The 12,988-nt window shown below is 38.3% G+C and overlaps 1 pseudogene; it reads right to left on the bottom strand.

Annotated features, from left to right (window-relative positions):
* Nucleotides 1-6,460: 6,460 nt before the first annotated feature.
* LOC149840164 (geraniol 8-hydroxylase pseudogene) lies at nucleotides 6,461-8,867 on the bottom strand (annotated as a pseudogene).
* Nucleotides 8,868-12,988: the final 4,121 nt, after the last annotated feature.

The following is a 12,988-nucleotide window of genomic DNA, read 5'->3' as shown; positions in this document are numbered from 1 at the left end:
CCTTGATGCTTGCAGAAATGGAGGAAGGGCTGGAGAGGAGAGAAAATCTCCAAGAATTGCCAAAGTGGTAGCTGGAAAAATTGACCCCCTATGGGTCTCTATTTATAGAAATTTTTTAGGTTTTGAAAATTGACAATTTTGAAATTTTTGGACTCTTCTAAGGGGGGCGATTTTGGGGTGGAGTTACCTATCTACCCCTAGTCTAAATTATCCTAATTAGTTCCTAGTTAACCCCTAGCTAATCCTAAAAAGCCCCCAAATGTGGTGCGACTTGGCATTTTTCCACATTTGGGTTTTTAAAGTTTTAAAAACATCTAAAAATACTAGTTTAAAAACCAAACTTTAAAAATGAGTTTTCAAAATAGATTTTGACTATTCTAAACTTCTAAAACTAACCAAGACACTGACTAAGCCTAGACTAACCCTGACTTTCTCAAAAGTGGCGCCACCCCGAGTGGGCCCTACTTGAGTTTTTAAAAAAAAAATGATTTTAAAACTTGAAATTGAGAGAGTTTTCAAAAGATTTTCAAAAGCAAACTTGAAATTAAAATTTTTTAAATGGCATAGAGTTCCAACTGGGTTAGAACTCCTCTGGATATGGTGTCAACTGAGTGGGCCCACACCAAGTTTTGAAATAAACATTGAAAATAACTTTGAAAAGAGGTTAAAATCAATAATTGAAATTCAAAATCTTTGAAAATAGAGTCTCAGTCGAACTGAAACTCCGGGTTAGAGTTCTGGATTTATAGGACTCTGAGATTTTGGGTTTTAAAATCCAAATGAAGGAGTTTCTGAAAAGATTTTATCAAAAATGATGAAATAAGTCAGAAAATATTGTCAGGGTTAGACTCCTAACTCAATCAGGACTCTGAAATAGAGTCCTGAATTAACTAGACTCTGCAAAATAACCTAATTTTTTAAAACAAACAGAAAATAATGAGAATAGAAGTAAAAACAAACTTCAAAACAAACTCCTGACTGGACTAGGACTCTGGGACAGAGTCCTAATCGGACTGAAACTCTAGATTTTTTTTTGGTATTTTCTGAAAAACAGACTAAAGAACTTGTCAAAACAGTGAAAACAATAACAAATATTGGAATAAAACAGAGTTCTGATTCAACTGAGACTCTGAGGACATAGTCCTAATTGAACTAGGACTCTCAATTTTTTTTGGATTTTCTGAGAAAACAAATGAGAGAATTTTGAAGAACAGTTAAAAACAGGATGAAATTGAAGTTTTGGTTCAGAGTCCGGATCTGATTAGGACTCTGAGAAAGAGTCCTGATTCGATCAGAACTCTAAGAATTTTGGTTTTATGATAAGCAAGTGATGAAATTTGGGCAAAGCTTTTGAAAACCAGTGAAAATGAAGTATGAAAATCAATTTTGGATAGAATTTGGATTCGATCAGGACTCTGAGGTAGAGTCCTGATTTGATCAGGACTCTGGGATAAAACCTCAATCTTTTGAAATTATTTGATAAAAGTGTAACAGTTTTGATAGATGAAAAGATTTTTGAAAGATTCTTTCAAAATTGAAATCAGGATCAGAGTCCTGATCCGACTAGGACTCTCTCAACAGAGTCCTGTTTTGACTAAAACTCTGAATTTCTGACTCATTTTGAAAGATTTTAAAAGATTTGATTGAAAATAGATAAAATAGTTGTAAAAGATTAGAGTCTCAATCCAATTGAAACTCTGAAGAAGAGTCCTGATCCGACTGGACTCTTGAAGAAGAGTCCTGATCCAACTAAGACTCTGAAATTTTGGCCAAAACAAAGGATTTTGAAAGGTTTTCTCCGAAAACAGGTAAAAAGGTAGTGAAAAGTAGAGTTCTGATCCGACTGGACTCTGGAAAAAGAGTCCTGATCCAACTAGGACTCTAGGATTTTGGCTAAAATAGATGAAATGGACAAGGGATATGACCATAACTGATTTAAAATCAAAATGGAGTTTTGAAAATGTTTTAAAAAGATAAAAAGATAGAGTTCTGATGCAACTAGGACTCTAAAATTTTTGAGAAATTTGATAGATGAAGGAATCCAGAAGTGACACCACCTAGATGGGTCTCATCTGAGAATTGAAATCAGTTGAAAATTGAGTTTAAAACAAATCCAGATGGTTTTCTGAGAAAACATTTCAAAATATAAGGTCCTGAGGGTTGGAAAATGATAGAATGTTGATTAAAAACCCAAGTTTTAAAATTGTTTTTGAAGGAAAAGTTTTAAAACCCGAATCTGGATTAAATATTTTGAAAACAGGAGTGTTGGATCTCGAAAATGAGATATAATGACATGCAATGCTATGCAGTGCAATAAAATGGTATGCAGAATGTATGCAATGATATGGAATGACGTATGAAATGTAAGGACTGAATAAGGGTGAAAATTTGGGGTGTTTACAGATATTTGGTTTTTCAAAAATGATTTTAAAGGGTGAAAATAAAGGGGTTAAAAACAAGATTTTCAAGGGGCTTTAAAAGACACCTATATTTGTAAAAAAATTTATATTTTGAAATGGACAAAATATTAAAATAGAATAAAAATGAATAAAGGTAGAAAAATTAGGGTTGGCGCCCCCTGCACGATGGGCCCCGCTTAAAGAAAATTGGTAAAAATTAGAAATTTGCTTTAAAATCAAGTTTAAAATGAATCTACATCATTTTCTAAGGAAATGTTTTTGAAATAAAGGGGATATAAAGCCCTGGGGGTTGGCCAAATGCCAAAAATTGATTTTAAAACCCAAGTTTTCAAAATTAGTTTTGAAGGAAAAGTTTTAAAATTGAGTCTGGATTTGATATTTTGAAAACAAGAGTGTTGGATCTCGAAAATTATATAAAATGACATGAAATGCAATAAAATGACATGAAATGCAATAAAATGACATGAAATGCAATAAAATGACATGAAATGGCTATGAATTGAAAACCCTGGATGAGGGATTTAAAGTCTCAGACCCCTGGCAAAGATAAGGAATTGAAAATTCATGTCTATGAATAGAAATTAGATATTGATTATCAGATCTGATATTGGATCGGATCCAAATATGAATTGGATCTCAGATATAGCTAAAATTTCAGAGAAGGAATTGATCCGAGCTCAGATTGGCACTTATATCAGCTTGAGAAAATGATAAAATTGATGTATCAGATAAGATGTTCTGAAAAACGATATTGTTCCCGTAGGGCGAAGAGTGACACTGAAAAATGAGGTTTAAATTGGTTTAAACTGGGTTCTAGGGTTTCTAAACTCAGGTTAACTAAAAAGACAATGACTCAACTAAACTCTTATACTGGATGATCGATAAATGACACAATTCTCAAAGAAATGATGAGAAATGAACACTGAAGTGAAGTGGATCACAAAAATATACTAGGTTTGAGCTTAAATGAAGGTCAGTTATACTGAGATGAACTAAATCTAGAGCTTAGACACTAGTTGAACTGACCAGACTGAGCTGAAACGAGCTGAAATGGGCTAAAGTGAATTCCAAGACTGTGAGAAATGAATTTTAACTAGAACCGGACTACTTGAACTCCTGATGAGCTTAAGTTAGACTCAAGAAAATAGGGTCGACTGAAAATAATTGACTCTGGGATAATTGGCTAGAATTTGAGCTAGAAATGAGCTTATTTCTCGAGAAATGAACCAATTTTAGCTGAAGTGATGAGAAATGAATAAGATTTACTCACCATGAGCTTAGGTGAGTTATAAATGAATGACATTCTAACTCTTCTAAACTTAAAAATGAGCTTGGTCGGGTCGTACTGATGAGGATCTAAGGTGACCTAGGGGTAAAATGATAATTTTACTGGTAAAAAGGAGATGAAATGACACCTAAACTAGGATGGACCTAGGGTTAGACTCCTACACTGGTCTACAGGGTTGGCATCTGTGAAAGGAGGGTGTTAAAAGATGAACGAGGAAAATTTGAGATGTTTATACATGTGCAGCATACTCACGTTGGTCCCATAGCTAGGTTGCGTCTTTTCATTTTCTGGCTTGGCTGATATGCACATTTGGCTGATATACACATGCCATCACAATCTGAACTATCATTCGGAGATGAAGATAGATTTGATCAAACTACCTCAAAGATGAGGTCCTTACTAGATGTGCTAGGTTTAGCTATAGCGGGAAACTTTTTTTTTCATAATTTAACTTGTAGGAAGGTAAAATTATGATTCTCTAGCGACTTAAAAATGTGCTTACTCTCTAAAATTATGCAAGTAAAATAGCTAAAATTTCCAAACACCACGTGTACAATAATGCAACTAGTGGACCCCTTTAAATGGTAGAAAATTTCACCTCTTTAATCATCGGCCAGTGGACTCATCGTTCTCATAGATGAAGGAGATGATCTTCCCTCTTGTTGTTCAGTCCACACCAAGCCAGCAAGGAGGTTCCATTATAGAGTGGATTTCAGTTTTTCATAGGCTACTTTTGAGATGTAGAGAGGTGGAAATCTCCATAACTATCCTAGTCACGCAGCTAGAATGAGGCCTCTCTAGCTTGAGCTTGACTCAGAAGGTTTTTTATTTTTTATTTAAAAAAAAAAGATATATCTTTTGTTAAGCCTGCCAGCTCAAGCATGGTTTGTTCAATTTTTTGTCTCGTTTACCAGTCATATCAACTGGTTGCCAGTGACCTCATTAATGATAGAAACAATAGAAAAAACTAATTTTAAATGTTTGAGTTGGGCTCGCTTCAGGCTTGAATAGAGCCTGGTGATCCCTCCCATAGATAGCAAGTCAAGCAGACAAGCCATTAGCCTAGCCATGTGGTTAGACTCGATAAGCCTTGAACCTTGACATACCCATAACAATCACTGAGGAGCCCTTGTCTGGTTCAGGTCATCCTAAAAACCTGGCGTGTCAAGCTTGGCCAGCTCGGTGCTGATGCCATAGCTTGGTAGTTGGACCCATCATAAAGCTTTGCTAGGAATCGATTGTGAGCCCAGCCAACAAACATTTCAGCTTTGTCTTCAATATTAAATCAGCAATCAAAGTTCATTTAGTGCGTTTCAATTTTTCTCATTCCCAATTTTTTCATCCCAAATGCCAACTATTTGAACTTGTCTTCCATTTTTCATCTATTTTAGGCCAGATGGGTGCTTGGCAATCGCCATGAAAACCTAAGAAACTGATTCAATATCAAACTCACAAGAGGTCGTCCCACTCGGCGCTGATTTCATGTAGTACAAGTCCGAATCTACTTTGAGCTGGATCATACTGGACCTCTCTCTCTCTCTCTCTCTCTCTCTCTCTCTCTCTCTCTCTCTCTCTCTCTCTCTCTCTATATATATATATATATATATATATATATATATATATATATATATATATATATATATATATATAAGAAAGAGTATAACATTTAGTAATTGTGACAAGGTACAAATGTCTCTTTTATAATTTGTTTTTTTATTGTTTTTCATGAAACTAACATTACAAATGTGATCTTATATATTTTTCTTAGTGAGAAAGGACTTTTGAATTGTCTGATTGCCACACGTAGGCATGTTTTGTTAAGGCTTCAAAAATCAACGGACTACAATGAGTGATATTTTCTTGGGTCATAAAATCATGTTTTTTATTGAAAATCACGATTCAAAAGCCAGTTCCTACTATTTGAAACATGATAACACATCTACAAGGCCTGATTAAACAACTTGTGGCTATGACTTTCAAAGGTGTTTTCACCTCATGGTGAGATTACCAAATGTTATCACTACATTTTAATTGATATCAGAACCATTTATGTCACAATTAAGGGAGAGGAAAACACTCATAGGGGGCACAAATTTTTGTAGTCTTTGAGACTCTGTGCAGTTGTTCTGGAGCCTAAATCACTGGATTTGCATTAATTTGGGTCTGGAGCATGTTACAACCATTTACGTTTCCATTAAGGGTGAGGGATGAATGAAAATTAGTGGGGGCTCTCACTTTCACACAAAGAAAAGGCTCAAGAAGGATAAAAACTCAAAAAACATTAATTTATTGAATAATACTGCTCAAATTATATACCTCATAGGTATATATAGAGTGGACCTTTCTTTCATGAGCCACAACTCTAACTACAGAATTTCATCTTAATGACTACTAATGACATGCACCGCTATAAGCACTGCCTTCATGCCTTAACACGCATTACTCATAACTTATATAACCTCCTCTAAGCTCCTCGCATGCCATCTCAATGGTTCCACACCAGCATATCCCACTACGTGACCCACAGCATCCAATACATGACTTGAGAGTTACCCATTATGTGAATGGGTAATCTACATAATAACCTCACGCTAACACTTTTTTCATGCCCATGCTGCCCCATATTACATTATAAAAGTACTGACTTTACCCATTAAATCTCAACACACGGTGCATTGACAAAACTACCCATAACTCCTAGCGATACAATAATTTCAACAGCAATCAAGTTGAATCACAACCCAAAATAGGTTTATACTTCCAACACCGGAATTGCACTCATAGGCACAGCTTTGTGCAGATTTAATCCAAACTTCTCCTCCATATCAATTTGCTCAGGAAGTGTGCCCTCGGGAAGTTTCCATGAAAATGAATGGACAAGAGAAGCAACTACCAAATGGACCATACTCATCGCGAAAGGCATGCCAGGGCATATCCTCCTCCCTGATCCAAAAGGAATGAATTGGAAATCCTTCCCTTTGAAATTTACGTCCGAACTCATAAATCTCTCAGGCAGAAAAGACGTCGGGTTTTCCCAGTATGTGGCATCACGTCCGATAGCCCATGCATTGACAAGCACTTGAGCATGCTTAGGGATGGTGAAGCCAACTACCGTTGTGGTTACATCTGCTCTATGTGGTAGGAGAAGAGGAAGAGGTGGGTGCAATCGTAGGGTCTCCTTCATCACTGCTTGCAAGTAAGGGAGCTGTGGGATGTCTGTCTCTTCTACAAAACGGCCCTCTCCAATGACTCGTTTCAGCTCAGAACGTGCAGCAGCCATCTTTTCTGGGTGGCGAAGTAATTCACTCATTGCCCACTCCACGGTGCCGCTGCTTGAATCACTTCCAGCGACGAAGAGGTCCTGTTTATTATACAGGTCACAATATATACATACTAAGGAAAAGCTTGCCAAACTTTGTTTAAGATAAATAACCAAAATAGCGTGTCAATGTGACATAACTTGGATTAAGAACTGAGAATTATTTGAAATTTTTGGGAGTACGGATCCTATCATTTGACATAGGATGGGTTTCATCCTGCCTTCAATCCTAGCTGTCCAGTTGGATTGGTTCACATTGTGGACTGATGATCCTAGACATGCATGCAAATGCTTCAGTTGGACGGCTAGGATTATACGACCCATCCTATGTCAAAAGCATTGGATCCTTTTTGAAATTTCGGTGGATATATATTGATGAGACAAAAAGTGTGTCGTTTATTTAAAAAATGACAGAAATTTCATTTAGAGTTTCACCTTTTACCTGAAATTTCCGAAAAGAGAGACTGGTGTTTTCCGGAGACACATTTTATCACCCAACTTTTTACTGAAATTACTGAGACCATAGTTGGAGACATAGTGACAAACGTTAAAAACGACAAAATCTCATTTTTCAAAAACTTGTGAGAAATTGAAAAATTTTCATAAATCTTCCATTTTTCTCTGCAAAATCTTGACAATAAAAAAATAAATTAAAAAATATTTTTATAAAAAAACTATTAAAAAAATATTTTAAAAATAAGAATACATGGGTTTTTCATGATAAATAGCCATCTAGAACATAAATATCATGTTTAAATCACGGTATTTATGTTTTTTTATAAATATCACGATATTTTGAAAATCTCACGAGAAATTGTTGTTTTAAACTTTCAGGCAATTTCTCCCAATGTTATCGCAAGATTTTCATAAATCTCGCGATATTTGTCACTATGGTTGGACACTGGAGTACCTTACGTTGTATGACAAAATCAAATCACTAAACTGCTCTTGTTGCAAAAAAAAATAGGTAAAAGACATCTTTCAGACCAAAGCTAGTTAAAATTGGCATTTTACATGGATGTTAATCATGAAATCTCAGATTTTAATTTGACAGTTCCAGTGAATGTTTTCAGTCTTGAAAGATTTTTTTAAAGAAAACATGAGATTCTTTTTGCAATTATCAGGAAAAGGGTGCATCCTAAAAGAAATTTTCCCTGAAGTTATTCAAACACTAAAATTAGGGTTAGAAGAAGCTTACTGTCAACAAGGGGTACATGCTCTCCCTCGCGAAGTTGGAGCCTGGCTCCCTACTAAGCTCAAGGAGGACTTCTAAGAAATCATCACTCTTCTTGTGCCCCTTTGATGCAGCATGAGACTCCAAGCGTTTGTCGATCAATTCATCCAAGACAACATACAATAGCTTCAATTGAACTGCTACTTCTCGCCGCAAACCCTGAGGATCGATCAGTTTTAGCACCGGGAAGTAGTCGGCGAGGTTCGGTTTTCCGACAGCATCCAAGATCCCCCATGCTATGCTCTTGAATTTTCCGGCCGATTCTGAATCCAGATCGATCACATCCTCTGAGAAGACGGTGTTAGACACCAAATTGAGGATAGTGGCGAAGACACACTTGCCAATATCGATCACGCGCCCTTCGGCAGACGCTTTGCGGACGTGCCTGTGGAGGGCCTGCACCTTCTGCTCCCGGAGGCCCCTCATTGCGTCCAATCTCTTGGGCGTGAATAACTCCGTGTTGCAAATCCTTCTTAGCTCTCGCCATCTCGGGACGTTCTGACTTAGCCCCAGTGCATATTTGGGGTAGTCGAATACGTCAATGGCGTCCGGGACGATTCGGCCCGCAAATGCCTGGTCATGCTTTTGTAGCACCTGTTCGGCCATCTCAGCAGAGGAGACCACCACGGTGGTTCTGAATCCAAGTCGAAGGCTCATGAGTGGTCCGAACTGCTTAGAGAGCCTAGTGAGCGACTCATGGGGGCATCTTGCCAAGTTCGAAGATAGAACCAACCAATGGAAGGCCCGTCGGGCCTGGTGGGAGCTTGCTTATTTTTCTGGAAATGACATGAAAGCCATAGATGCACGCTAACACAGCAGGAAACCAAAAGATAAGATCATTCAAAGCAACCATTTTGAAGCTTCTGTGGCTCTTTCTTTCACTTGCTCGTATTCCTCTTAATTTATAGCAAAATTTTCTGGATTCATGCTGAGGTGAAAGTACTCGGGCCACAGTTAAACACATAAAATTACCAACGTACGTTAACAGTTTTCTGCAAAAAACACACACACACACACACAAACACAGAAAATCTCTACCACGGGTGGCCCGTTTACTTTGTAAAGCACTCTGGATCTGCTCCTATCGATTATTTCTGAACACTGATCCCATCATTTGAAATAGGATGGGTTCCATCCTACATTGAATTCTAACCATTGATTGGATGGCTAGGATTGAATGCATGGTGGAACCCATCATATTTCAAATGATTGGATCTGTGTTCATTATTTTATTTTTTCAATGGGATTGCAAAGTGCGTGCAAACTGGTAGTTGGAGAGTTTGGTTTCACCCATCCCGTCTCATCTACCATCTTTGTAACCCTCTTAAATCTTATGATGCCAGTTGTTTCCAGCAAATCTGACCTTATAGATGGATTCAGCTTGGTGGATTTAATAAGAATTGACTCTTGGATTATATTTTTTCTAAGAAACAACACGAAATTTTTTAAATTAAAAAATTTCGTGTTATCAACCATTGATATTTTAATCGCCAAAAAGAAACTTGCAGGCAACTCGGATTTCAGCGATTTAATTAAATGTCAATCTTTTCACTAAATGAATGATGTAGATGACGTCTATGTCAGTGATCAAAACAAATTGCATTAATGAAATCCAAACTTTGGGTACGAACATAGGGGATGAGTGGAGAGGAGGGATCCAGGGAGTGGAGAAGTCTGCACTATGTATGTTGCACACTAAGTCTGCCCGTGACAATGTAGCATGGGCCTCATATCAGGCATGTCACTTGGCTGCTCCTTTGATCAAAACTCATGAGTTAAACAGATTTCAGTAGTTTGGAGCAACTGGTTGTTGGGACCAATAGGTGGTTGGGACCAATAGGTGGTTGGGACCCACCTACTGGTCCCTTTTGGGAGGGGGGGGGGGATATTATACCAATCACGTGGCAGCATTCATGGGCCTTCAATAACAAACAATGGGTGCACTGACGGTGGGGACCTCTGGTCACTGTTTGTTCTCTTTCTCGTATCACTCATTGGCCAAATTGGTCACATATAAATCCGGGCAACTTTTGTTATCCATTTTAGGGTCCCGAATAAGAAAATAGAAGCCAATTGTGAGGGTAGAAGTGAGACGAGCTGCAGCGGCTTGGCTCCTGTTTGGCTCGTAAAGAGCTCATTCAAACCGATGAAATAGGGTCAGCTAGCTGAGCACAAACAGGAGTTTTGACTCGGCTTGGCTTGCATGCTTAGGCTCATTAGCTAGTGATAAATATGTTTTATATCATAGGGTGTATAACTTGGGAGTGTTTTGCTTGCAAGCAATAAGTTTAGAGTTCAAATCTTATTGCTTACAACTTTGAAGGAATGTATCTTTTGTAATCAATCAGTTTGAGCTTGGATCAGATCTAAATTTTATAATTATTTTTTGGTTTGAAACCCTTTTTTTTTGGTAAACGAGCCAGTTTGAACTCGGCTTGTTTAACTTGGGCTCAAGCTTGGCTTAGCTCATCACATTAATGAGACAAGCTTGAAGGCACCATCTGTTTATCATGTTTGGCTCGTTCATCAACCCTACTTGTTCAACATGTGCTTCTTGCATTTGCTAATTCTTTCCTCAAGTAAGGCAAGAGGCACATGAGTCATGTGCCTATTGGAGAAAGAAAAGAATCACATTAGTCACGTAATTATTGCAGAAAGGCAATTGCGGAGTGGCAATCGTGTCCGGTTGGCGGGTCGACCCAACGGGTTGGCGGGTCAGCATACCTCAACCCAAACCCGACCCGTTTATTAAACGGGTCGGCTGTGGCAAACATGAACCCGGCCCGTTTAATAAACGGGTAACCCGACACGACCCGCCAACCCATTTAATAAATGGGTTGGGTCGGGTAAACGGGTTCTCAGGTTCGTGGGTCAGGTTGGTGGGTTGACGGGCCGGGTTTGCGGGTGGCGTTGGCAGACGGGTTGGCGGGTTGACCCGCCCGCCTAACCCGTTCATTAAATGGGTCAGCCGGGTTGGTGGGTTGGCATACCCCCAACCCGAACCCGACCCGTTTAAAAAACAGGTTGCGCGGGTCGACCCTTTTATTAAATGGGTTGGCTTAAGCCCAACCGAACCCGCCTAAGAGGCGGGTTGGCGGGTCGTGTCAGGTTTTGCCACCCCAAATTGCCACGAGTCATTTACGTCTTTCCTTCAAAACCCATTAGTTGGATTTGGTTATCAAATCTGGATCCGATTAAAAATCGGATTCAGATTTGGCAGTAATTTTGCATTTATATCCAATCCCAATGTGACTGTGCAAATACCAGGTTTTGGACTAGTAGGATCTGGATTCAGTTTGATCTTTTTTCACGACTCTGAATCCGATTCGGTTTTATCTTGTCCCAGCCAAATCAGACCGGTAGACATCCTTCATTATTTTCTTGTTTTACATTGGAAAGAGAGACGAACATTTTATCAACTTGCCCTCTTTCGGACCATTCACTGCACATGAGTTACTGCAGCTCTCTCTCTCTCTCTCTCTCTCTCTCTCTCTCTCTCTCTCTCTCTATATATATATATATATATATATATATATATATATATATATATATATATATATATTTCCTCTTATAGAGTATGTATACATATATCAACTTGCCCTCTTTCGTCTCATTCACTGCACATGATTCTCTCTCTTAGAATGCCTTTAGCTTAGTTATCCACATAAACATTGGAGTATTTATACATCTGAATATAGTTCAAAACTGGCTTGAATTGATTAAGGTAGCTATCAAAACCAAATTTAGTTATGATAGAGCCTTGGTTGTGCGCATGATGACAAATATTTAAAATGACAGTCAAATTCTCGCCAGAATATGAAAATATTTTGTTCTCTTGTTTTTTAATTTCTTGGCAAAAATATTGGCAAAACAAATAAATAAATAATGGGAAAAAAATGTGTACAAATGAATAAAGATTTAAAACATAAACTTTTTCTGGGAAATAGACAATATGGGGGCGTCATCCCTTTAGGCAAGCCAATGCATTGCATAGGCCTGGGGGACTGGGGGACTGGGGTCCTAGTCTCCGAGTTTTACGCTGCTGGCACAATGACCGTAGGTATGACAGGCTGAGCCAGCTCGACCAGGTCTTCGTGCTGGGTGTGGTTTTATATGACTGGTATTTCAGTCATTTAAAATGACTAAAATATTCATGTTTTCACCATATTTCAAATATTCAAGGCCAAGTTGCTAAAACGGTTCATGCCCCTTCCCAAAATAAGAGAGGAAGACAGTGAACGAGACAAAAGAGTGCCCACAACACATTTCAATTGGGAACCGCTCCGCCTTCTACCAATAGATGCATTATAAATGGATGGAAGACTACATTTAGAGCCTGTTTGGAATCTAGTCACTGTGATGGGCTCACGCATTTGGTGGTCCCGGGGTAAAATCTTGGTCAAACTACCTTGGTGGTTCTGTTTGGAATCTCGGTGCTGAGATGGGCATTTATGCATTTGGTATGGGAAGTGAGGCCCTTTCTTCTTTATATTTACACTAAATCATGGATTTAGCAGCTGCCACTTTTTCAAATGCATAAACTCTATAAACGCCCATCCCAGATATAAATTCCAAACAAGCCCTTATCCTAAGGATTCAGTGAGCCCCTTGGGAGTCCATATAAAAATTCTCTCCCATAGTCACCCCGAAAATAAACAAGAAACCAACTCAAGCCAGACCTGACATGCCTAAGAATACATGTTTTTCTGCTACAAAACCTGTCTTCC

The sequence above is a fragment of the Nuphar pumila genome, chromosome 4 (genome assembly GCF_984573655.1).
Source record: "Nuphar pumila chromosome 4, dmNupPumi1.hap1.1, whole genome shotgun sequence".
Lineage (NCBI taxonomy): Eukaryota > Viridiplantae > Streptophyta > Magnoliopsida > Nymphaeales > Nymphaeaceae > Nuphar > Nuphar pumila.
The sequence above is the reverse complement of the archived record's forward strand: the minus strand, read 5'-3'. Positions and strand labels throughout refer to the sequence as shown.